We start from the raw sequence: 25,038 nt of genomic DNA on the forward strand, positions 1-25,038 counted from the left end.
TAAGATTGTAAATTTGTCTTATTGAATATGTCATTTTTCTTACAGAAACTTTCCAGTTTTATGAGGTCCCATTCATGAATTCTTGACTTTAGAGCCTGAGGCATTGGAGTTCAGTTAGTAAATTCCCGTCTGTGCCAACTAACTCAGTGTATCAGTTTTGTGTTTTGGTCCTTGATCTACTTGGACTTGAGCTTTGTACAAGGTGACAAATATGTTTCTATTTTCATTTTTCTATATTAAGACATCCGGTTAGGCCAGCTCCATACATTAAAGATGCTTTCCTTTTTCTGTTGTATATTTTTGGCTTCTTGTTCAAAATCAGGTGTTTGTAAGTGTGTGACTTTATATGTCTATGTCTTGAATTCTACTCCATTGATCAACATGTCTGTCTCTGTATCAGTACCATGCAGTTTTTATTACTATTGCTTGGTAGTAAGTCTTGAGTTCAGGGATGGTGATTTCCCCAATTCATCCTTTTATTGTTAAAATGTGTTTTTGCTAATTTGGGTTTTTTTGTATTTTCAGGTGAATTTGAGAAATTTTCTTTCCACGTCTTTGAAGAATTAGGTTGGGATTTTGATAGGAATTGCATTGATTCTGTACACTTTCTTTGGTAGAATGGCCATTTTTACTATGTTGATTCTGCCAATCCATGAGTATGGGAAATAATCTCCAATTTCTGAGATCTTCAAATTCTTTAAGAGACTTGAAATTATTTCATGCAAATCTTGCACTTTTTTGGTTAATTCCAAGATATATCAGATTATTTGTGGCTACTATTGAAGGAGTTGTTTCCCTAATTTTTTTTCTTAGACTGTTTATCATTTGTAGAAAAGAAGAATACTAATTTACTTGAGTTAATTTTATATCTGGTCATTTTGCTGAAGTTGTTTATCAGCTGAAGAAGTGATTTGGTACATTTTGGGTATCGCTTATTTAAACTATTATATCATCTGTATGTAGTGATAACTTTACTTCTTCTTTGACAATTTTTAATCCTCTTGATCTGCTTTTTTTTCTTTGTTCTACCTAGCACTTGAAGAACTATATTGATTAACTAACGGGAGATTGAGTATCCTTGTCTATTCCCCAATTTTGTTTCAAGTATCTTTACATTCAATTTGATATTGACTGTTTGCAGTAAATTGCTCTTATTATGTTGAGTTATGATTCTTGAGTTCCTGAGCTCTCTAATACTTTTAATGTGAAGGAGGATTTTATTTTGTCAAATGTTTTTTCTGCTTCTAAGGAGATGATCATGTGACATTTTCTTTGAATATATTTATATACTGGATTACAATAATGGATTTTCACATAATGAATCATCTTGCATACCTGAGATGAAGCTTACTTGGTCATGGTAAATGATTGTTTTGATGTGTTCTTGGATTGGGTTTGCAAGAATTTTATTGAGTATTTTGCATTGATATTCACAAATGAAGTTTGTCTGAAGTTCTCTTTTTTGGTTAGGTCCTTGTGTGGTTTAGGTGTAAGTAATTATGGTTTCATAGAATGAATTAAGCAGTCTTCCTTTTGTTTCTGTTTTATGTAATAGTTTGAGGAACGTTTGTATTAGGTCTTCTTTCAACATCTGGGAGAATCCTGCAGTAAATCCATCTTGCCCTGGGCTTAACGTGCTTTGTTAGTTTTTAATGACTTCTATGACCTTAGGTTTTACTGGAGTGTTTAAATAGTTAACCTGTACTTGATTTAACTTTGATATGTACTATCTGCCTAGAACACCATCCATTTTTTCTAGAATTTTCATTTTTCTTGAGTAAGGGCATTTGCAGTAGGATATGACATTTTTATTTAAAATTTACCTCTATTTCTGTTGTTGGTCTAGTTTTTCATTTCTGAGTTTGTTTATTGGATACTGTCTCTTTGCCCTCTAGGTAGTTTGGCTAGGGATTTATCTATCTTGTTAATTCTCTCAAAGTACCAGCTTTTGGTTTTGTTGATTCTTTGCATTTTTCTCTTTCTTTCTATTTGGATGATTTTAGTAGAGTTTGATTATTTCCTGCTGTCTCTTCCTCCTGTGTGTGTTTTCTTCTTTTTGTTCTAGAACTCTCAGGTGCATTGTTAAGTTGCTAGTGTAAGACTTATCCAGTTTCTTTATCAGGGCTTTTAGTGCTATGAATTTTGCTCTTAAAATTGTTTGCATTAGGTAACACAAGTTTAAGTCAACCATTTCATTAATTTCCAGGACATATTTCATTTCTTTCTTTATTTCTTCCCTGATCATTTTTTTATTGATTAGACAGTTCTTCAATTTCTATGTGCATGTCGATCTTCTGTTGTTTTTGCTGTTACTGAAAACTAGCCTTAAATCATCGTGATCTGATAGGATACATTGGGATATTTCATTCTTCTTGTATCAGTTGATGCTTCTTTTGTGTTCAATTACATGGTCAATTTTGGAGAAGGTACCATGAGGTGCTGAGAAAAAGGTATATTCTTTTGTTTTAGCATTAAATGTTAGGTAGATACATCCTAAATATATTTGGTTCATAACCTCTATTAGTTTTACTGTATTTCTGCATAATTTCTTTTTCATTGACCTATTATTGAGAGTGCAGTGTTGAAGTCTCCAACTATTTTTGTGTGTGGTTCAATGTGTGTTTTGAGTTTTTATAAAGTTTCTTTTATGAATGTGGGCACCCTTGTCTTTGGGACATAGATGTTCAGAATTGAGAATTTCTTTTGCTGGATTTCCCTTCTGATAAATATTAATTTTGCTTCCTCATCACACTTGATAACTTTTGGTTAAATGTATATTTTATTGAAAATTAGAATGGCAACTACAAGTTGTTTCTTGGGACCAAGTATTTGCTTGAAAGACATTTTTCCATCCTTTTACTCAGAGATAGTATGTGTCTTTGTTATTGAGATATGTTTCTTGTATCCAGAGAAATGCTGGATCTTGTTTGTATTTACAGTCTGTTAGCTTTTATAGGTCTTTCATAGGTCAGTTGAATACATTCAAATTGAGAGCTGTTAAAGGCAAATGATTGTTAGTTCCTACTATGTTATTTTTTGTGGGTGGCTATATGTGCATGTGGGTCTCTCCATTTGGCTTTGTTGTGAGAAGATTATTTTGTCTTTTTGTTGGTGTAGGTGCCCTCCTTGTGTTGGTGTCTTCCTTGTAGGATTCTTTGTGAGGCTAGATTGGCAGATAGATACTGTTTGAATTTGGTTTTGTCCTGGAATATTTTGGTTTCTCCATCTATGTTTATTCATTGCTTTGTAGTTATAGTAGTCTGGGCTGGCATTTGTGTTCTTTTATAGTCTTCTGGACCTCTGACCTGGTTCTTCTGTCTTTCAGTGTCTCTGCTGAGAAGTCTGGTGTAATTCTGATAAATCTACCTTTGTATTTTACTTGGGCCTTTTGCCTTGCAGCTTTTAATAGTCTTTCTTCTGTGAATTTAGTGTTTTCATTATTAAATGAACACAGGATTTTCTTTTCTGGTCTCATTTATTTGGTATTCTATTGGCTTCCTTTACATGTATAGCCATCTCTTTCTGTAGGTTTGGGAAGTTTTTCTCTATTTTTTTTTCTTTTTTGAAGAGGTTTTTAGGTTTTCTTGAGCAGAGAATCTTTGCTCTCCTCTATTCCAATTATTCTTAGACATGGACTTTACATTGTTTTCTGCATTTCTTGGATATTTTGGGTTACGTGTTTTTTATGTTTTCAATTTTTTTTTGACATCCGTGTCAATGTCCTCTGCACCTGAGATTCTCTCCTCTGTATCTTGTATTCTGTTTGAAATGCTTTCATCTATAATTCCTGACCTTTTTTCTAGGTTTGACATCTCCAGGTTTGCCTACATTCATGTTTTCATTATTGTTTCTTCTTCCACTTTAAGGTCTTGGATGGAATTATTCAATTCCTTCACCTGTTTGATTGTTTTCCTGTATTTCTTTAAAGGGTTTGTCAGTTTCCTTTTTAAGGACTTCTACCTGTTTAGCTGTGTTTTCCTGTATTTCTTTCAGTGACTTATTTATACCCTCCTTCAAGGACTCTATTATCTTCATAGACAGGAATTTAGGTAAGCTTTGTGATTTTCAAATACTTGGGTGTATTCAGGATTTGTTATGGTGGGACAACTGGATATATTGGTTTCTGTTGCTTATGGCTTTGTGCTTACCTCTTACCATCTGGTTAATTCTGGTGTTTGCTGGTCTGGTGACTCTGTCTGGAATCTGCCTCTTTTGTCCATGGGTTGTTTCAGATCTCCTCAAAGGCCTGTAGCCCTAGCTATAGCACACTTTCTGTGTGGCCTTCCAACTTTGTGGTCTTCAGATGGGCAGAGAAACTGATGATCTGTTGCCTTGGTTGAATTAGATCTCCTGGGAAGCCTTCAGAATGTTGAGTCTTCAGGTTGAGCAGTCAAGTTCTTGTCCTGTGTGAAGCTTTTCTATTTGGGGAGTGAGGTGGGGTAGAGTGTTGGTGTGGAGGGATGGGGGTTGGCTCTGGACTTTTATTTTTGTTTCCCTGTTTGCAGCATAACTCCAGGGAGGCTGGCTGTCTGTTGGGTCAGTTGGCCTGCATGATGAAGAGCCCCCAGAGAGACTTCAGGTTGTAGTATCAGTAGCCCAGTTGCCCTACATACAGAGGAACTTGTGGGATGCCTTCAAACTGTGTCATCTTTAGGGAAGCAGACAAGCTGACGATTAGTTGCTCTGTTACCCTTTGTGCATCAGATCTCCTTGGATGCCTCAGGATGTGGTGTCTTCAGAGGAACAATCAAACTAGAATTCTGCCCCAAAAGAAAGGATTGGCCAGAAAGGGAGAGGGTTTACTGGATTATGGGACTGGAGATTACTGGTGCTCTTAGCAGCAGCTGTGGAACTTCTGGAGAGTACTTTACCTGATTCTTTAAGTGTAGCAGATCTCCTAGGATGCCTAAGAATTGTTTCAGGGAAGTGTTTTCAGGACAGTTGTCTAGCTACTAGTCTGTCATAGTAGAAAGAACTAGGCAAAAATACTAATTATTTTCTATATTTATAAAATAAGAAACAGATTATATAACAATTGTAAACTTATGGGATGTTTTACTCTGAGGAGTTTTCCTCCTTTTAGAAATTATTGTCTGAAATCAAGATATTTCTCTAGGAGATTCTCAGGAAAGATTTAATCACTGTGTTGGAGAGACAGCTGTGATTAGTACTAAATAGTTCACTTACTCTCCTATATTCTTGCCTGATGCAAAGTGGGCCACAAGTATCACTCAGGACAGTGCACTAATTGGAAGTCCTCCATCAGCCTATTGTGCTGAGTCCAATAAAAGGCCATCACATGGTTATTTATGATGCTATGTTTCATATTCCAATCAAGGAGAAGTAAAAGTTTTTTTTTCAGCTTGCAGTTCCAGATCACAGCAACTACTGTAGAAACTCTAGGCAGATACTTCAAGCATCACATCAACCAACAAGAGAAGAGGAATGAGAGATCCTTGCCTGTTTTGTTTTCTCTGGTTTTGAGCAGATCATGTATCTATGGATATAACGTACCTACCATGGACAACTTCCTACAGAAGTGCATGCATATTAATCTGGTCCAAACAATTCCTTAACCAAGACTCATTTCCCAGGATATTCTAAGCTGTGCAAATGGATTATTCAAAATATATTTATCATTCTTTCTCTTGTACTGGTAAGTAACTGAAACTACATGTTACAGATTCTTCCCTTAGCCTTGGTCTTTCATAATAATGACATTACCAGTAGCCATCTGGGACAAGAAGCATTGTAGAGCTATGCTTGAGTGTTGAATAGCATAAGTCTCAGACCTTTGTATTAGCAGTCATCCATGTATGCTCTTGAATTTATCTTTGTGTTGGCCTTCAACTATACTTGTCTTTGTGTGTGTGTGTGTGTGTGTGTGTGTGTGTGTGTGTGTGTGTGTGTGTGTGTGTGTGTATCTGTGTAGGTTAGAAAACAACTTGTAGAAATTAGTTCTCTATTTCCACTATTAAAGTTCTGGGTATTGAATTCAAAATGATATGTTTGAAAGACTATACTTTCAGGGATCATTTCTTTAGTTCGTCAAAATGACATGTTTGAAAGCAAGTTCCATTATCTTTTGATTTATGAGAAATGCTGTAGACCCTCAAACATATTTTTTAAAGACCAGAACACATATATTTGGGAGACACTTATCCATAATGGGATGGCAATAAGAATTGATTTGCTGCTGTCTTTTCAAGCAGATGTCTTGATTCAGTGTAATTTTTTCTGCTAACATTGATAGCTCTGCTATGCCTTAAATACTGTATATCTTTGTAAATGTTTTGCTGAACAAAATGAACACATATCTGTATAGCATATTTACCTTTTTCTTGCTGTATATTCTCATTTGAGCTTGGATGAAGACAGAAAACAAGTTATGACTTCTAAAAATACACAACAAATGAATGTCTAGTATGGAGGATAAAAGATACTGAAGCATTAAATGCATTAATCTAAGAAAGAAGAGAAATCCAAAATGGAAGTTTCTCTGATGGCCAGGTCACACACAAATCTTCACATCACCATTCAGGTATGTGCTGTTGTCTTCTTTACTCACAGGGCAATATTTCAATTTCTGCTTTTTTTTTTTTCCTGGAGATGAGGATTGAACCCTGGCCTTGGGCTTGATAGGCAAACACTCTACTATGGTCCTAAATCCCCAACTCCAATTTCTGTTCTTTATAACGCCATCTGTCATGCTCTGAACGTAGTTCAGAGGAGATTAGAGGAATTTCCTCAGGAACTCTGTGTCTTGATTTTGATCTGAGCAGCTACAATACAAAGAAATGGCATGGCACACACCTAGTCCTTTGAAAAGCTAGGTGAAGAACTTTGATTTGGTGTGGATTGCTGGGGGTATGGACATGTGAAGAACACCACAGGATTTGAGTGTGAAAGCTCAAATATTCTTTTACTAGAACATGTCTTGTGATTGAAGAAATAGTTCTGTTGGTATAATGCTTGCTATACAAGCATGAGGACCTGACTTTCATTACGTAGAACTAATGGAAAATATTCAAAAACACTGAGGCACTAGGAGGTGGAGACAAGTAGATCCCAATGTGCTTTGGTGTCTAGCCAATGTATGACTTTCAGTGAAATCCAGAACAATGAGGTAAACTGTCTCAAACAATGGGGTGGATAGAAAGTAGGGGAACCTAATTTCTGGCCACCGTAAGCATGCAAATATATATGGGCACATGGATATAAATACACACATGATAATTTCCTATTTTTTTTATCATTGGGCAGACTTACTGTTGTTTCTTATATTCATTCAACCACTTCAGCATTTTTTTTTATTTTATAAGTGACAAAATGTGAATATCTTTTTATTTTGTATCATGATACCTGGGCTTTAATCATTTCAGAAGACATACAAAACCATTAAACTGTTTTCCTAATTCTTTTCACCTTTATTCATCTTTCTGATAGATTGTAGCTAGCTGTTACTCAGGCTAAGGTAACTTCCAGCAGCCCTCTTTCTCCACTTTCTTTTGAAATTCATGAAAATGTATCCTCTTTTATGACATTTGATGACTTTCCTGTGCTATGATGGTGCCATATCTAGTCTTAGTTAGATGCACTTTTGCCATTGGTGAATTAGTGACAGTCTCTATAAAAGCACAGGTAATAAGCTGCTCAACAGCTATGCCATGCATAATTTCTTCTTTGCTTCTAAACTTTTTCAGAGTTGATGACTGCTTAACCTCAGTAGCTTGAACTCCTTTGAGATCCCTCCACCAAGCTTTATTACTTTGACATTAATAATTCCTTTAATAAATATCTCTCTTACCATAATGGAAACTACCACTGTCTCTCTTGACCCCCAAATACGAGACCTTATCATATCCACTTTTCTTTCTGTGAGTGTTTGTATCACACAGATGCATGGTTGAGGTGTAGGAGAGTGTTGTCATTGTCATAGCTCACATTTTGGATGCAGACACCATAAATTAGTTGTTTATCTTCTGACAATGTCTTTCATCCTTTTGCTGTAGGTTAGGTGTTAACAGAGCTAGGTGTTACGTTATAAAGAACATATTCAGATCTCTCATAGGCAACTTGGTATGTTACATTCTGTAGCACACAGGAATCATCGTGTTTGACACATTAAATATATTAGCCAAGCAACAATAGTTGACATTATTTCTTGTGACAATTTTTTTTTCTATCAAGAATGTGGCCCCATGAAAATACTTTGATTCAGACACGTGTAATCTTCCTATCTAAAACTGTGATTAGTATAGGCACTGGTGCAGCTTAAATCAGTCTATTATGTTTTAGAATATTTATTGGCATGCATTAACACACAAAAGTGCATTTAGGATATTGTAAAGAGCCAGCAAATATCTAATGTCTATGGTGAGCTGTATCAATGAAATTCTTAGAAGTCATGGAGAAGACTTCTCAATGGGATAGAACTAGGCTAGAAGTGGCCAGATCTAAAGGAGGAGTCAGTCCATAGTGTGTGCCCTCCTTCTCACTGATTTATTTTCCAGAAGACCAGCTTCCTCAAGTTATCTTACCTGGCATTTATTTTCCATAAATTCTGAAGTTGGAAGATACTTGGGGATGGGTGATCCATTAATTCTCCTACTGAACTGAGATGAAAGCAGTAATATCCTTTTCCATTAGTCTCCTGCCCTAGCTCTACTCCGAAAACTACTGCATTTGTTATGGTGATGCCTGTTACATTCACGGAGTTCAAGGTTATTTTCAGGTTAAGTGATTGCTGTATAGTCCTTAAGGATATTTCTCCTGTCCCTTGTTGATTCTGCTAAAACGTTGTCTGTCTTTGCTAGGGCCCATAAGGCAGGATGGATCATAAGTATTGAGGTTAAATCGAAATATCCTGAAGAAACAGAATTGACCAGTGGCTTAAGCCAGAGGAATCTCAGCTAGCTTGTTAATAATTTTACAAACTATGCAGCACCCACAGCTGAGCAAGGAAAGGGATGTTGACAGATATAGGAAGGCCCCTAGTCAGGATGACTCTAGTTGCCAATATCCATAGTGAATTCTAAGTGCCGAAATGCCCTGGTACTGCTGGAAAAAACACTTCTTATTTTGGGTTCAGATCTGATGAAACAAAGTACTGAAGTACTGGGGAAATAGCTCTTGTGAAATTATGGACAAGAGTTTCAGAACTACTACAAAACCACCAGATAGCAGTAACATCATTTATAAAATATTTAGTGTATGTGTGTATGTGTGTATATGAGAGTGTAAGAGTGTGATGTTTTGTGTGTGTGTGTGTGTGTGTGTGTGTGTGTATGTTTATGTGTGTAAGTTTGTGAATGTGTTCATGTGTGTGTGAGGGTGTAAATGTTTATGTAGGTATGTGGAACAGTGAAAGGCACCCTTGTTTCCAGTTGAGGAATGGCTTGAAATACTGGAGACCCTGAAAGAGAGGGTAGATGTTTCGCCTGACTCTTTGCCAACCAGGTCCTGTCTTCCCCATAGCCCTCTACAGATTTGTGTTCATCAGTCATGTAAGGGAAACTTCACAAAGCCCCTACACATGTAGAGAGAATGTGACCACAGTTCATGTTGTCTCAAGACAGATCTCCATTTTAATGAGGTAACTAAAAGCCTGGAGGATTAGCCAATAACCAGTCCTTCCCAGAAACTTTTCCCTGCAAAGGGTACTTAATCTCATCCTGAGAAGTAGGTTACAGTTTTATTCATTCACTTCCCAATGTGACAATAGATGTCTGACGACCATGAATTATATCTTTTCATCAGGATCCACCACAGAGAAAACCTTCACATACAGAGTTGCCTCCTAATATCTAATCAACCGTAGAAGGTCTCCCTGTGTTCAGTTCCCAGTGGCTGGTTCCCAAGTCTCAAGCCAAAGACTGTCCCCTACAGGACCAGCCTTTTCCCCCTTGGCCCCAGATAGATCTAGCACCACAGGTCCCCACTCCATTTTTAGCTCTTCCCCAGCCTCCAGTGGCACCGGGATGTCCAAGAGCCTGAGAATTTGAAGGCCCAGTACTCCTTGGATTACAGACTCCACAACTCCCCTCCCCAGAGTGATGGCTTCTCACAGTCCAACACATGCCAGGCAGTCGGGGGGGGGGAGGTAGGCACTGTCAAACTTCCTGCATCCGGCCTCCTGGACACCTGTTCCCAGTGGTGCAACAGATGCTGGACCCCACATAATCCTACATATGTATGGTTAAATGTCTGTATGTGTCTGTGCCTACATAAGTACATGTGTGTATGTTTGTTGTGTATTTGTATGTGAGTTTGTGTTAAGATATATATATATATATATATATATATGAATTTGTATATGTGTGTGTCTGTGTGAGTCTGTGCATGTTTCTATGTGTTTGTATGTATACGTGTGTGTACATGTGCATCTGTATAAGTACATCTGTGTGAGTGTGTGTATCTTTCTGTGTGTGTAGGTGCAAAGGAGTATGAGAATCGTCCTGAACATATGTGTGCATGTGTGTGTGAAGGCCAAAGGATAACTCAGTTTGTCAATACTTAGATACTGTCCACTTTAAAAAATATTTTTAAGGCCAAGATATTCTCCTTGTCCTGGATTTTGCAATTACAAAGTATGTGAGAAAAACTCACCAGTGGGAACTTTTGCTTCATCCACCATGTATGCATGTATGTATGTGAGTATGTATGTGTATATATATTTATGTGGGTGTGTGTGTTCGTATTATGTGTACATGTATGTGAATGTGTAGGTGTATATGTATGACTTTCATTTCTTGGTTCACAAAGAGGTAGAAAGTGTCAAGCCTCCCCCTCTCCTGCTCAGCAAGATACAAGGTTCTGGGGTTAAAACGAATAGAACTCTAACAATTCATTTTTACTTATTTCCCTAATGCTGCCAGCAGGAATTAATCCCCAAATGTATATCTGTCTGTCTTCATGTATGTACAACTAAGTTAGAAGAGTTCAGGGTTTCTTTCTGGGCATTTTTGCCGGTCCTTGGTATTTAAATCCTTTCTGTCAGTAGTACTGACCCACTAAATAACTGATACTTGTAACTAGACCAGTTTGCTACTAGTATGACCTCATATATCAATGCTTCTCCCCAATCATTGGCTTCCAGGGAGAGAGACAGAGAAATGTTGCTCCATAGGCTCCCGACAATGATGAAATTGGGTTATAGTCAATATATATATATCAAACTGCTTTGTGACCCTTGTACCTTTACAACTTATAGTTTTATATTTCCAGTCTGTGTAGTCCAGTGATATAATTTTCTGGAAACAAAGTCGATACAAGTTCTTTAAAATCCCATTGAAGACACTTAATTCAGACACACAGCCATTGTCAAGATCAAGAATACTATCTTAAGGGTAGTCATTTGAGTGACAGTTCAGTAATCAAAACACTATGATTCTGAAAGACCTGAATTTTGTTCCCAGGATTCATGTTGATCACTTTACAATCAGTTGTTATTCCAACTTCAGAATATTTAAAACATTCTTCTGGCCTCTGTGTACCTCCTCACACATGAAGACATATGCTCCCACAATGCACATACATAAACTTACATAAAATTAAAAAAAAAAAAAAAACACTAGCTTGAGTTGAGTGGATGTCTCTAAGATGCTATAGAAGAAAGCTTGGTGCCTTTTTTTGGTCTTCACTGTCATTGGATTAATCAATGACAAGTGGACCAAGGAAGAAATGAGTTTTTGGACTTGAGCGACTTAACCCTATATCTGTAAGAACCTTATGTGCTTTCACAACTTTAGAAGCATTATTTGATACTTTGAGTACATAAAGGTAAGATATGGTCTCTTTAATGACAAACATAGAGACAACCGTTTTAAGATACGTGAGTGTGTAAAATCAATACAACTAAGTGTCAAGAGTGTCGTCTCAGACTCATAGAGAAAGAAGAATGTATAACGAAATTTTCTACTTGGAAGGAAGGTATGGTGAATGTGTCAACATAAAATATGCCACTCTCACCTCAAAATGATTAGGAGATAAGCTATTATCGAACTAATTATGAATGCTCATGAAAAGAAAACATAGATTCAATTTAACACAATTGTCAACATGGTACTAGTCTGGTGATGGTTTTCTAGTAACAAAGCAAACTTATAAAATAAGATAGTTTTCAAGTACCTTGGTGGATATATCAAACAGGCAGGTTAGAGTTAAGGGAAGAAATGCTAGCATAGGTCCCAGATGCTGTATTTTATCATCCTTAACAGTTGAGTTGATGGTAGTTAAATATATTGCTATTATACTACAAAAAGAATAACTCATCATTCACAAAGATAATAGCCAGACACAGATGTAAGCACTAAATGACTATATAGGGGGTCAAAACATCAAGATAACAGAAGATACTTTGGCTTGAGACTGAGCATATTGACATTCCTCCATAATAACTAAAATTTTAATCAGTAAATAACCCTTGTACAATGTTCAATCTAGTGCAATTTCTGTCATAAAAATTCTGGTAACAGCTTGTGAAGACATTCAGGGTGAAGATTACTGCTGGTCCAGGATACACAGAGTTCTGTGAAAGCTCAATATATTCAAAACATTAAGTAGAAGCTATGCTTGTGTGTAGAATTTATACAATTGGAAAGAAAATATGGTTATCACTGGGGAAATAGTCACATGGTATGCTGTTATCCCCTACAAAGGAGATACTCCTTCAATCTGTAAAATCCTGGAAAATATTGAAGGGATGCTTTCAATATTGTCAGCATTACATGTCAGATACCCGTGAAAAAGACAGATCTGATATATGTGTGCAGAGTGAGTAAAGAGATGAAAAGGAAATGATGGAAAGACAACAATAGCACTGCAAAAATCTTGCTGTGTGAAGGACATATTGTATAGACTGACTAGTTTAATGTTACCAATACTACTTTACCAAAAAAATGTAATTACATGTATTAGGATACATAAGATATCCAAGATGAAAAAACTGGAACTCTAAAAGGGATGGTTCATCGTTACTTGTTCCTTTCTATGCGATCAAATCATGAGGTCAGCATGGACTTAGACAAAACAGAAAAGGGAACAAAGCCAGGGCAAGAAAGACTGTTGGTTAGAAACCAAGAAAAGTAACTTAACTGATGCAATCATTTCTCCTATGTTTGTAAATAAACTACACAATTCATTTCAGTAGTCCAATGCTCCAAATGGTTTTATGCACATGCACAGTTTATATATATCAAAAATTGTATATAATTGTATATGTGATCAGGTGGTAATGTTTATAAATACAACACACACACACACACACACAAGCAAATCAACAAAAATTGTTTTGAGCTATTATTGGAAGAAGGGCTTTGTGCATCCTCTGAGGTCTTACACTACCCTGCATTCTCATCTGTTTTAACATTCACTGCATTGCACTGGTTTCTCTTCTATATATTTCTTCAATGTTTATTTTGTGGCTGTCAGGGTTCATTTCTTCAATTCAATTCATTTCAACAAACATATGGTGACTCTAGTGATAGGTGTTATTTTAGGCTTTGGTGATAAGTGTTTATGTTAGATTTTACTTGGAATCAGAGAGGTAAGAAATCAACAACATAATGAGTTGATTTTAGAAATTTCATAGATTATGCATAGAGCCAATAGAAATTCTGATGAGACATACTGTTTTGATTTTTAGTCTTAGAGAGGGACGGATTTGGAATGATTCCTGTGGGAATTAACTTTTGAGAAAACAACTTAAACATATAGATTTTATTCTTCTTCATGAAGGATGAGATCAACAGACCATGAAGCAAAATTTACAGGCAAATTTTTTATGTTGCTTTTAGGTAAGAAGAAAAAGCGACACATATTATTCATAAGGCCAATCATGGAGTATACAAATTATGTATATATTCAGCTGTTCCTGCTCTCTAGGAACTGATTCAGCCCTGAAAGAGATCATTACTAAAATTGAGCAAATCATCAGACTTTGAATGAGCTAAAGCATCAGAAAACACAAACTAAAATAGGGATTATTAATGGAAAAGAGCATAGCATAACATATCTTTATGGTTCAGATTCAGTGGAATTAGAGGATGAAGACTGGTGTGAAAACATACTGTAAAAAAATGGAGGGTTAAGATGGTAGGAACTTGGATGGCTTCCAGAGAGTTAGTGATTCTGGAAAAACAAAACAAAATGAAAACAACAACAACAACAACCTCAACAACAACAACAACAAAAACAATAATTAGATACAGAATAATTTAGTAGAATTGTTAGGGACAGAAACTAGTCCTTATCATATCTAATTCCAAACCTCGTGAAAGAGAGAACTCATTGCCCAGACAGGTGGGACCTCCTGATGGTGCAGGGCAGGAGAGACCAAAGGTACTGCCCACCCTTGTCCACATCCCTGGCCAAGCAGAAACTGTTTAGGGCCTCTGGAAACAAGAAGAGAGAGGCACTCAAGCTGCAGGTCCACTGCGACCCAAACACTTTCCAGATCTGAAGGGACCCAGTCAAACAGCTCCCTGCACCCAAATCCTGTGGAAGGGAGAGCTAAACCTTCAGAGGGGCAGGCACCCTGGGAAGCCAGAAGAGACTACACTGCCAACATTTCTGACTCTAGAGGAAAACACTTAGCGCCATCTGGGACCCCTGTGCACAGGGACCCAAACAAAGGCAGGGCAGGCCCTTCTGGTCACTCTCATCACTGAGATCTGAAACCTGGTTCTGAGAAATGACTCCAGGCTCAATACCAGAGATAAGACCAACTTTTCTGTTCAAAGTAACCTGCTTGGTAGACTCAGAACACACAGAGGCAAAATTCCTTGGGGACCGGACACTTCCGGTTTAGAGCTGGACCCCAATCTTGTTGATCCCAGCCCACAGCTTCCTGCTCCCAAACCCCGTGGGAGAGAAAGCTCATCACCCAGAAAAGTGGGTACTCCTGAGAATGCAGGGCAGGAAAAGATCACAAGCACTGGCCACCCTTGTCCAAATCCCTGGCCCAAGAAGAAACTGCATAGGACCTCTGGGAACAAGAAGGTAGGGGCACTCAAGCTGCAGGTCCCCTGCGGTCCAGATACCACCCACATCTGAAGCAACCCTATCAAACACCTCCCTGCACCCAAAAGCAAGGGAGAGAGAGCTAAATCTTCAGAGAGGCAGACACACTTAGGAAGCCAGAAGAGACTACACTCTACCAACATTTCTGACACTAAAGGAAAATGCCTAGCACCATCTGTACCCCCTGTGCACAGTGACCCCAGAAAAGGCGGGTCAGGCGCTTCTGGTTGCTGCCCTCACAGAGAGCTGAAATGCAGCACCCAAGGAGAGAATTCAGGCCTGAAACCAGAGGTAAAACCAACTTTTCTGCTCCAAGTGATTTGCCTGGTAGACTCATGGCACATGCCCACGGGAACAGCTGAAGAATACTACAAAGGAAAGACTACATGCTGGAATGCAGAATACTCTGTTCCCTTAATTGGCTGAAAGAAAACAGGAAAACATGTCTACAGCACTCCTGAAACACAGGCCTATAGGATCATCTAGCCACTGTCAGAAATAGCAGAACTAGTTAACACCAGAGACAACCTGATGGCGAGAGGCAAGTGCAGGTAACCAAGCAACAGAAACCAAGACTACATGGCATCATCAGAGTCCAATTCTACCACCAAAGCAAACATTGAATATCCAAAAACACCAGAAAAGCAAGATATAGATTTTAAATCACATTTGATCGTGATGATGGAGGACGTCAAGAAAAACATAAAGAACTCTCTTAGGAAAAAGGAGGAAAACATACATAAACAAGTAGAAGTCTGTAAAGAGGAATCACAAAAATCACTGAAAGAATTCCAGGAAAACATAATGAAACAAGTGAAGGAATTAAAAATGGAAATCGAAGCAATCAAGAAAGAACACAGGGAAACAACACTGGATATAGAAAACAAAAGGAAGAGAAAAGGAGCTATAGATACAAGTATCACCAAGAGAATACAAGAGATAGAAGAAAGAATCTCAGGAGCAGATTATTATTAGAAATCATTGACACAATGTCAAAGATAATGTAAAACAGAAAAAGCTACAGATCCAAAACATACAGGAAATCCAGGACTCAATGAAAAGATCAAACCTAAGGATAATAGGTATAGAAGAGAGTGAACACTCCCAGCTCAAAGGGTCAGTAAATATCTTCAACAAAATCATAGAAGAAAACTTCCCTAACCTAAAGAAAGAGATGCCCATAAACATACAAGAAGCCTACAGAACTCCAAATAGTTTGGACCAGAAAAGAAACTCCTCCTGTAACATAATAGTCAAAACACCAAATACACAAAACAAAGAAAGAATATTAAAAGCAGTAAGGGAAAAAGGTCAAGTAACATATGAAGGTAAACCTATCAGAATCACACCAGACTTCTCACCAGAAACTATGTAAGCCAGAAGATCCTGGACAGATGTCATACAGACCCTAAGAGAACACAAATGCCAGCCCAGGTTTCTGTATCCAGGAAAACTCACAATTAACAAAGATGGAAAAACCAAGATATTCCATGACAAAACCACATTTACACCATATCTTTCAACAAATCCAGCCCTGCAAAGGATAATAATTGTTAAAGGCCAACATAAGGAGGCAAGCTACAACCTAGAAAAAGCAAGAAACTAGTGTCTTGGCAACAAAACAAAGAGAAGAAAAGCACACAAACATAATCTCACGCCGAAATATGAATATACCAGGAAGCAAGAATCATTATTCGTTAATAACTCAACTCCCCAATAAAAAGACAGAGATTAACAAACTGGATATGCAATAATGACCTTGCATTCTGCTGCCTACAGGAAACACACCTCAGAGTCAAAGGCAGACACTACCTCAGAAGGAAAGACTGGAAAACAACTTTCCAAGCAAATGATCTGAAGAAGCAAGCTGGAGTAGCCATTCTAATATCAAATAAAATCGATTGTCAGCTAAAAGTCATGAAAAAAGATAAGGAAGTACTCTATATATTCATTAAAGGAAAAATCCACCAAGATGAACTCTCAAACCTAAATATCTATGCTCCAAATACAAGGACAGCTACATACAAAAAGAAAACTTACTAAAGCTCAAAGCACACATTGGACCTCACACAATAACAGTAGGAGATTTCTACACCCCATTCTCATCAATGGACAGATCATGGAAACAGAAACTAAACAGAGTCATAGACAGAATAAGAAAAGTCATGAACCAAATGGACTTAACAGATATTTATAGAACATTATATCCTAAAACAAAAGGATATATCTTCTTGTCACCACCTCATGGTACTTTCTACAAAATCGACTGTATAATTGGTCATAAAACAGGCCTCAATAGATACAGAAAGATAGAAAAAATCCCATGTGTCCTATCAGACCACCACAGGCTAAAGTTGGTCTTCAAAAACAATAAGGGAAGAATGCCCACATATACATGAAAATTGAACAATGCTCTACTCAACGATAACCTGGTCAAGGAAGAAATAAAGAAAGATATTAAAGACTTCTTAGAATTTAATGAAAATGAAGATACAACATACCCAAACTAGTGGGATACAACCACATAATTCCAAAAGAAATAGAAGCAGTCTTAAAAGATCTCCCAACCAAAAGGAGCCCAGATCCAGATGGGATAAGTGCACAATTCTATCAGACCTTCATAGAAGACCTCATATCAGTACTATCAAAACAGATGGAGCTCTACCAAATTCCTTCTATGGAGCCTCAATTACTCTTATACCTAAACCAAAGACCCAAAAAAGAAAGAGAAATTTCAGACCAATTTCCCTTATGAATATCGATGCAAAAATACTCAATAAAGTTCTGGCAAACCGAATCCAAGAGCAAATCAAAACAATCATCGTCCATGTTCAAGTAGGCTTCATCCAAGGCATGCAGGTATGGTTTAATATATGGAAAGCCATCAACGTAATCCACTATATAAACAAACTGAAAGAAAAATAAACACATGATCATTTCATTAGATACTGAGAAAGCATTTGACAAAATTCAACACGCCTTCATAATAAAACTCCTGGAAAGAATAGGAATTCAAGGCCCATACCTAAACATAGTAGAAGCCATGTATGGCAAACCAGTAGCTAACATTAAACAAAATGGAGAGAAACTTGAAGCAATCCCTCTAAAATCAGGGACTAGACAAGTCTGCCCACTCTCTCCCTACTTATTCATTATAGTTCTTGAAGTTCTAGCCAGAGCAATCAGAAAACAAAAGGAGATCAAAGGGATACAGATTGGAAAAGAAAAAGTCAAAATATCACTATTTGAAAATGATATTATACTATATTCAAGTGATGCCAAAAGTTCAATCAGAGAACTACAAATCCTGATAAACACCTTCAGCAAAGAGGCTGTGTATAAAATTAACTCAAATCAGTAGCAATCCTCTTCACAAAAGAGAAACAATTCGAGAAAGAAATTAGGGAAATGACACCCTTCATAATAGTCTCAAATAATATAAAATACCTCACTGTGACTTTAACCAAGCAGGTGAAAGATGTGTATGATAAGAACTTCAAGCCTCTGAAGAAAGAAATTGAGGAAGATCTAAGAAGCCTGAAAGATATCCCATGCTCATGGATTGGTAGGATTAACATATTAAAAATGGCCATTTTACCAAAAGCGATCTACAGATTTAGTGCAATCACCATAAAAACACCAATCCAATTCTTAAGAGAGTTAGAGAGAACAATTTGCAAATTCATCTGGAATAACAAAAAACCCAGGGTAGCTAGAACTATCCTCAACAGTAAAATGACTTCAAGGGGAATCACTATCCCTGAACTGAAGCAGTGTTAAAGAGCAATAGTTATAAAAACTGCATGGTATTGGTACAGAGACAGATATACAAGTGGAATAGAACTGAAAACCCAGAAATTAACCCATACACCTATGGTAACTTGATTTTTGATAAAGGAGTCAAAACCCTCCAATAGAAAAAAGATAGCATTTTCAGAAAATGCTGCTGGTTCAACTGGAGGTCAGCATGTAGAAGAATGCAGATTGATCCATGCTTATCACCCTGTAAAAAGCTTAAGTCCAAGTGGATCAAGGACCTCCACATCAAACGAGATACACTCAAACTAACAGAAGATAAAGTGGGTAAGCATCTTGAACCCATGGGCACTGGAGAAAACTTCCTGAACAAAACACCAATGCCTAGTAAGCGCAAGGTCCTGGGTTCGGTCCCCAGCCCCGGAAAAAAAAATACCAATGCCTTATGCTCTAAGATCAAGAATCGACAAATGGGATCTCATTAAACTGCAGAGCTTCTGTAAGGCAAAGGACACTGTTGTTAGGACAAAACGGCAACCAAGAGACTGGGAAAATATCTTACCTATCCTACAAATGATAGAGGGCTTATATCCAAAATATATGAAGAACTCAAGAAGTTAGACTGTAAGGAGACAAATAACCCTATTAAAAAATGGGGTTCAGAGGTAAAAAAAGAATTCACAGCTGAGGAATCCCGAATGGCTGAGAAACACCTAAAGAAATGTTATCATCTTTAATCATAAGGGAAATGCAAATCAAAACAACCCTAATATTTCACCTCACACTAGTGAGAATGGCTAAGATCAAAAACTCATTTGGCAACGGATGTTGGCAAGGATGTGAAGAAAGTGGAACACTCCTCCATTGTTGGTGGGATTGAGACTGGTACAATCATTCTGGAAATCAGTCTGGAGGTTCCTCAGAATATTAGACATTGAACTACCTGAGGACCCAGCTATACCTCTCTTGGACTTATACTCAAAAGATGCTCCAACATATAACAAAGACACATGCTCATAGCAGCCTTATTTAAAATAGCCAGATGCCCGTCAACAGAAGAATGGATACAGAAAATGTGGTACATCTACACAATGGAATACTACTCTGCTATCACGAACAATGACTTTATGTAATTCCTAGGCAATTGCATGGCACCGTAAAATATCATCCTGACTGAGGTAACCCAATCCCAGAAAAACACATATAGTATGCACTCATTGATAAGTGGCTATTAGCCCAAATGCTCGAATTACCCTAGATGCACAGAACTCATGAAACTCAAGAAGGATGACTGAATTGCGAGTGCTTCACTCCTTCTTCAAAAGGGGAAATAGAATACCCTGGGAGGGTATAGGAAGGCAAAGTGTAAAGCAGAGGCTGAAGGAATGCCCATTCAGAGCCTGCCCCACATGTGACCCATACATGTACAGCCACTAAACTAGATAAAACAGATGAAGCAAAGAATTGCAGGCTGACCAGAACTGGCTATAGATCTCTCCTCAGAGACACAGCCAGAATATGGCAAATACATAGGCAAATGCAAGCAGCAAATCATTGAACTGAGTAAGGAAACCCTGTTGAAGGAATCAGAGATAGAACTGAGAGAGTTTGATGGGGCTTGAGACCCCCTATGATCTACAATGCCAATGAACCAGAGCTTCCAGGGACTAAGCTATTACTGTAAGACTATACATGAACTTACCCTGGGCTCCAACTGTGTAGGTAGCAATGAATGGCCTAGTAAGAGCACTAATGGAAGTTCTCCTTGGTCCTGTCAAGATTGTACCCCCAGTTAATGGGATTGTTGGAGGAGGGCAGCAATGGGAGGAGGACGGGGAAGGGAACACCCATACAGAAGGGGAAGGGGAGGGGTTAGCAGGATGTTTGCTGTGAAACCGGGAAATGTAATAACAATTGAAATGTAAATAAGAAATACCCAATTTAATGAAGATGGAGAGAAAAAAGAAAAATAAAGAATGAAAATAGATTTTCAATTTTTTTACAATTTAGAACATTAAAAAGAATGGCCTCAACTCACATTGACACACACATGTTAACATTTTGGGAACTGACATGAGGTTTAGATTTAAAAAAGTGCAAGTGTAATACACACATAAATACTTTTGGCCAAGGAGTGCTTGTGATAACCACTGACCCATCATGAAGTCGCTTTCAGTCTGCAAAATGTCCCAAGAAATTTTTTAACATCTGTAAATTCTCTTCTGGATGACTATTTCTGTTCTTGCTGACAAGTCTTTGGCCTCTGCCTATTCCCCAGCAAGAGATTCTGGGCAAATTCCAGTTTCTCAGGGTCTCTGTACACCACAACACTGGGATTACAGTTGTATCAAGGTATTCCAAGTTTTTAAGTATGGGATCTGGGGATCCAAATCCAGGTGCTTTTGCTTTAGTAGCAAGCACTCTTACACACTAAGACATCTTGCCACGTCCAAACCAGTGTTTCTCTCCATATTCATCTAATTCCTATTGTAGTCAATATATTTTTAACATCATAACATTATATTATTTATTGTTATTATGCAATAAAGAATAACCAATTTTAGGAAGATTAAAATAAAGGTGATACTTAACCCTATATTTTATGATAAATAAATAAAATGATGTTCTTTCCACTGTTTTTCATCAGGTTTTTTTTTCTAATTTTAGAATTCTATGAATATACTGTATACTTTTTTAAAATTTGGCAGGGTTTTTATATCATTTGAAGGATAGAGAAAATAAAATGTTATGGGACAGACTGAAAATAGGAGAAAGCACAAGCTGTAAGTAGAAATATATATTATGTATTAATAACTTGCAAACTCAAGAACCTATCAATCATACTAACTTAGACTGAATCATACTAACTTACTCTGAAATATTTACCTAGTCTAAAATTCAGAGAATCCTGTCACTAGCAAACGCCATGCTTAAAAGACACCTGTGCTGTCAGTCAGCCAACTTCCAAGAACCAATCCAATTTTGATTAATTTCTTTGCCCTCTGTGTCATTCACACTTTATAGTCACTTGGTTATTAGGGTAATTGGATTTCTCCCTAAATAAAGACATGGTCTCTGATGAGTGAATTCACATGACATTTCCTTAAAAGACTCTTATTATGAGGTCTTGTTATGATCATCTAATAATGAAAACACATTAAGAACAGGAAAAATGAATTCTGTGACCTGGACTCATAAGACTTTCTGTGATGGTAATCAGGAGCCAAATAAGCACTGGTGATTAATAAATATGAAAGACGGTTAAATAATTATTTTTAATGTATTGATCAATTTCATTGCATTATTAAATATATCGGCGTACTGCAGCCATGAAAATTAGCATGTACTCTGGAACCCTTCCAAGGGAGGCTCAAAGACTTGTGGAAATAAGTGAAGTTCTTTATGCATTTTCTACAGATACACTTTTGTACGTACATTCCATTAGCACAAGGGTTTTCTTTCCTGTCTGTTATATGTTTGGGTGTATGAAAATAAATGTGCATGTGCATAGATGTGCTATGCGAGTTAGAAAACAGTTTCTTCAGGAATCATACATCTTATATTTGAAGAGGGTCTTTCACTATCCCAGAGTTCTCCATGTAGGTTACAACTGGTGTAAAGGGAAAAAGAGATACCTACCCGTCTCTTGTTTTCTTTGTAAGGTTAAAGGGTTGTACTATAATGCTCAAATTTCTTTTCATTCTCATTGTGGATAATATTCAGTGTTCGTGATTGCAAGTAAACTACTTGGATGACTGAATCGTCTTGCTAGCAAAATGTTAAGTATTGTGTTTGTTTAGATATAGAAGTCATTATGTTATGTATGTGTATTTTGGTTATGTAGTAGGCACTATGAATATGGGATGGGTGAGTGTGTGTGAATGAGATAGTGTATACTTGCTATTTTTTATGGTGATTATGTTGTTGTAGATGTTATGTGTTTATTGTGTTCTATGGTGTCATAAGCCCTATGTTTGTTTTTAGTATGTATGTGTATATGTCAGGTAGTCTATGTGTACATGTGTTATATTTTGTGTGTGTGTGTATGTGTGTTTATGTTTGTGCATGTTATATATGTACATAAAATGGAGATTGTATGTGAGGGTTCTTATTAGAAATGATCAAATTTGTACATGACAGGATCCTAATAGAAAATCAAAAATGATAACTGAAGTGGTTTGCATTTTTAATTATTGATTTAAAGAGTATCTATAGCTTTTTAAAAATATAATTCACCTCTTCCTGATATTCTTTAGGCAGCTAATAATTACAAGGAAAGGGAGAGAAATTTTCTTAAGTGATGTAACTACTGCTAATTTATCCTGGTTACTGTAATAGCCCATTGGTTGTACATCTGTAAACACAAACACTAGTAAAATTCACATACACACACACACACATACACACACATGAAGAGAGAGAGAGAGAGAGAGAGAGAGAGAGAGAGAGAGAGAGAGAGAGAGAGGTAACAACAGGAAGTAGTTAAATTGGGAAGAACACAAGAGACCACAAAAAAAAAATACAGAACAAACATCATCTAAGTGCATAATGTAAACCTCTGAAAATATATTAAAACATCATTGTGCAGAACTTTTATGTGCGAACAGACACTTTTGAAGACCACTTGCTTTTTTAGACTTCATTGACATATTTCACCTTTCTCATTGCATTGGCTCAGACTCTAAGTTTGTTTCAGGCAAAATCTTGGTCACTTATATATGTGCATTTGTGTATGTGTGCATCTGGGTGCATGTATGTGTGTATGATTATGTCTGTGTGGTGTATGCATACCTACATATTTTGAAAAAAGCATTTATATATTCACAGTTTGAGAGGATGCAGCAGGTATGACATCAGGAAAGTGGGAAAGCTAGTCACATTGTGTCTTCAGCAGAAAATGAAAGTGAAAAAGAAAAGAAGTGAAGCTCATTTAAATCCTTTCTCCAGTAACCATCTATGTCCAGTGATGCTCTGACTCCTGAAGATTCAACAAACTTCTCAAACAGTGCCAATATCCAGGGATCAAGTGCTCAAACCTGTGATCCTATAGGAGATAGTTCATAAAACACAACAGTTTTTAGTTGATGTTTGAAATCTGAAGCGTAAGTTTTAAACAGAAGCTTCAGTAGACCTAACAGTTCTCCATACAATGTTTCTGTGTTTAATAATAGAGTCCAACTTTTTTATTAACAATTCAAATGATATCCCCACTCTTCCCCACCACCACCTCCACAAAACCTTCATCTCATCACCTCTTTGCCTCTATGAGGGTGCTCCTCCACCCACTCACTCACTGCGAATTCATCACTCTAGCATTCCCCTTATGCTGGGACATCAAGCCTCCTTCGTATCACATTGATGTCAGATATGTCGGCTACATGTGGATTTGGAGTCATGTATCCCATCATATATACTCTTTGGTTGGTGGTTTATTCTCTGGCAGCTCTGGGTGTTCCACTTAGTTGGTATTGTTCTTTCTATGGATTTGAAATGTAGTTCATCTCCTTCAATCTTTCCCCTATCTCCTCCCTTGGGCTCAGCCCCAATGTTTGCCTGTGAGAATCTGCATTTGTACTATGCAGGTAGTGATAGAACCTCTAAGGGAATAGCTATATCAGTCTCCTGACAGCAAGTGCTTCTTGGCATCAGCAATAGTGTGAGGGCTTGGTGTCTACAGATGAGATGGATTCCTGGGTGTGTCAGTCTCTGAATTGCCTTTCCTTCAGATTCTGTTCTATTTTTTTTTTGTATCTGTCTTTCTTTTGAAGAGGAAAATTTCTGGGTTAAATATTTTGAGCTGCCTGGGTGGCCCCATCCCTAAAATGGGGGCTGTGCCTATCTACTGGAGGTGTTCTCTCCAGGTTGTCTCTCCCTTTGTTGGGTATTTCAGGAAAAGATCATGTGGCATAAAGACAGGGGTGCATTTTGGCAGTGTAACTTGGTTCTGAGAGAGCTATAAGCATCTTTTTCTTTGTCAAGAATACAAGTGAGAATATATATATATATATATCTATATATATATATATATATATTTTTTTTTCTGGGATTCAAACTCAGGTCCTCATTCTTTTTCACAAAGCAGTCTGATCTATTAATTCATTTCTTTAGTCCACAATGTAGTATTTCTCTGTTGAATAACACAATTATTTACTTTAAAACTTTTCTATTTTCTTATATGACATAGAAATGTGTCTTTTGACATTGATTAAGTGGATTTAGACATTAGCATTGCAAATATTTTGAGGCAGACTTATTTGAGGT

Source organism: Rattus rattus, chromosome 10 (assembly GCF_011064425.1).
Source record: "Rattus rattus isolate New Zealand chromosome 10, Rrattus_CSIRO_v1, whole genome shotgun sequence".
NCBI classification, from domain to species: domain Eukaryota; kingdom Metazoa; phylum Chordata; class Mammalia; order Rodentia; family Muridae; genus Rattus; species Rattus rattus.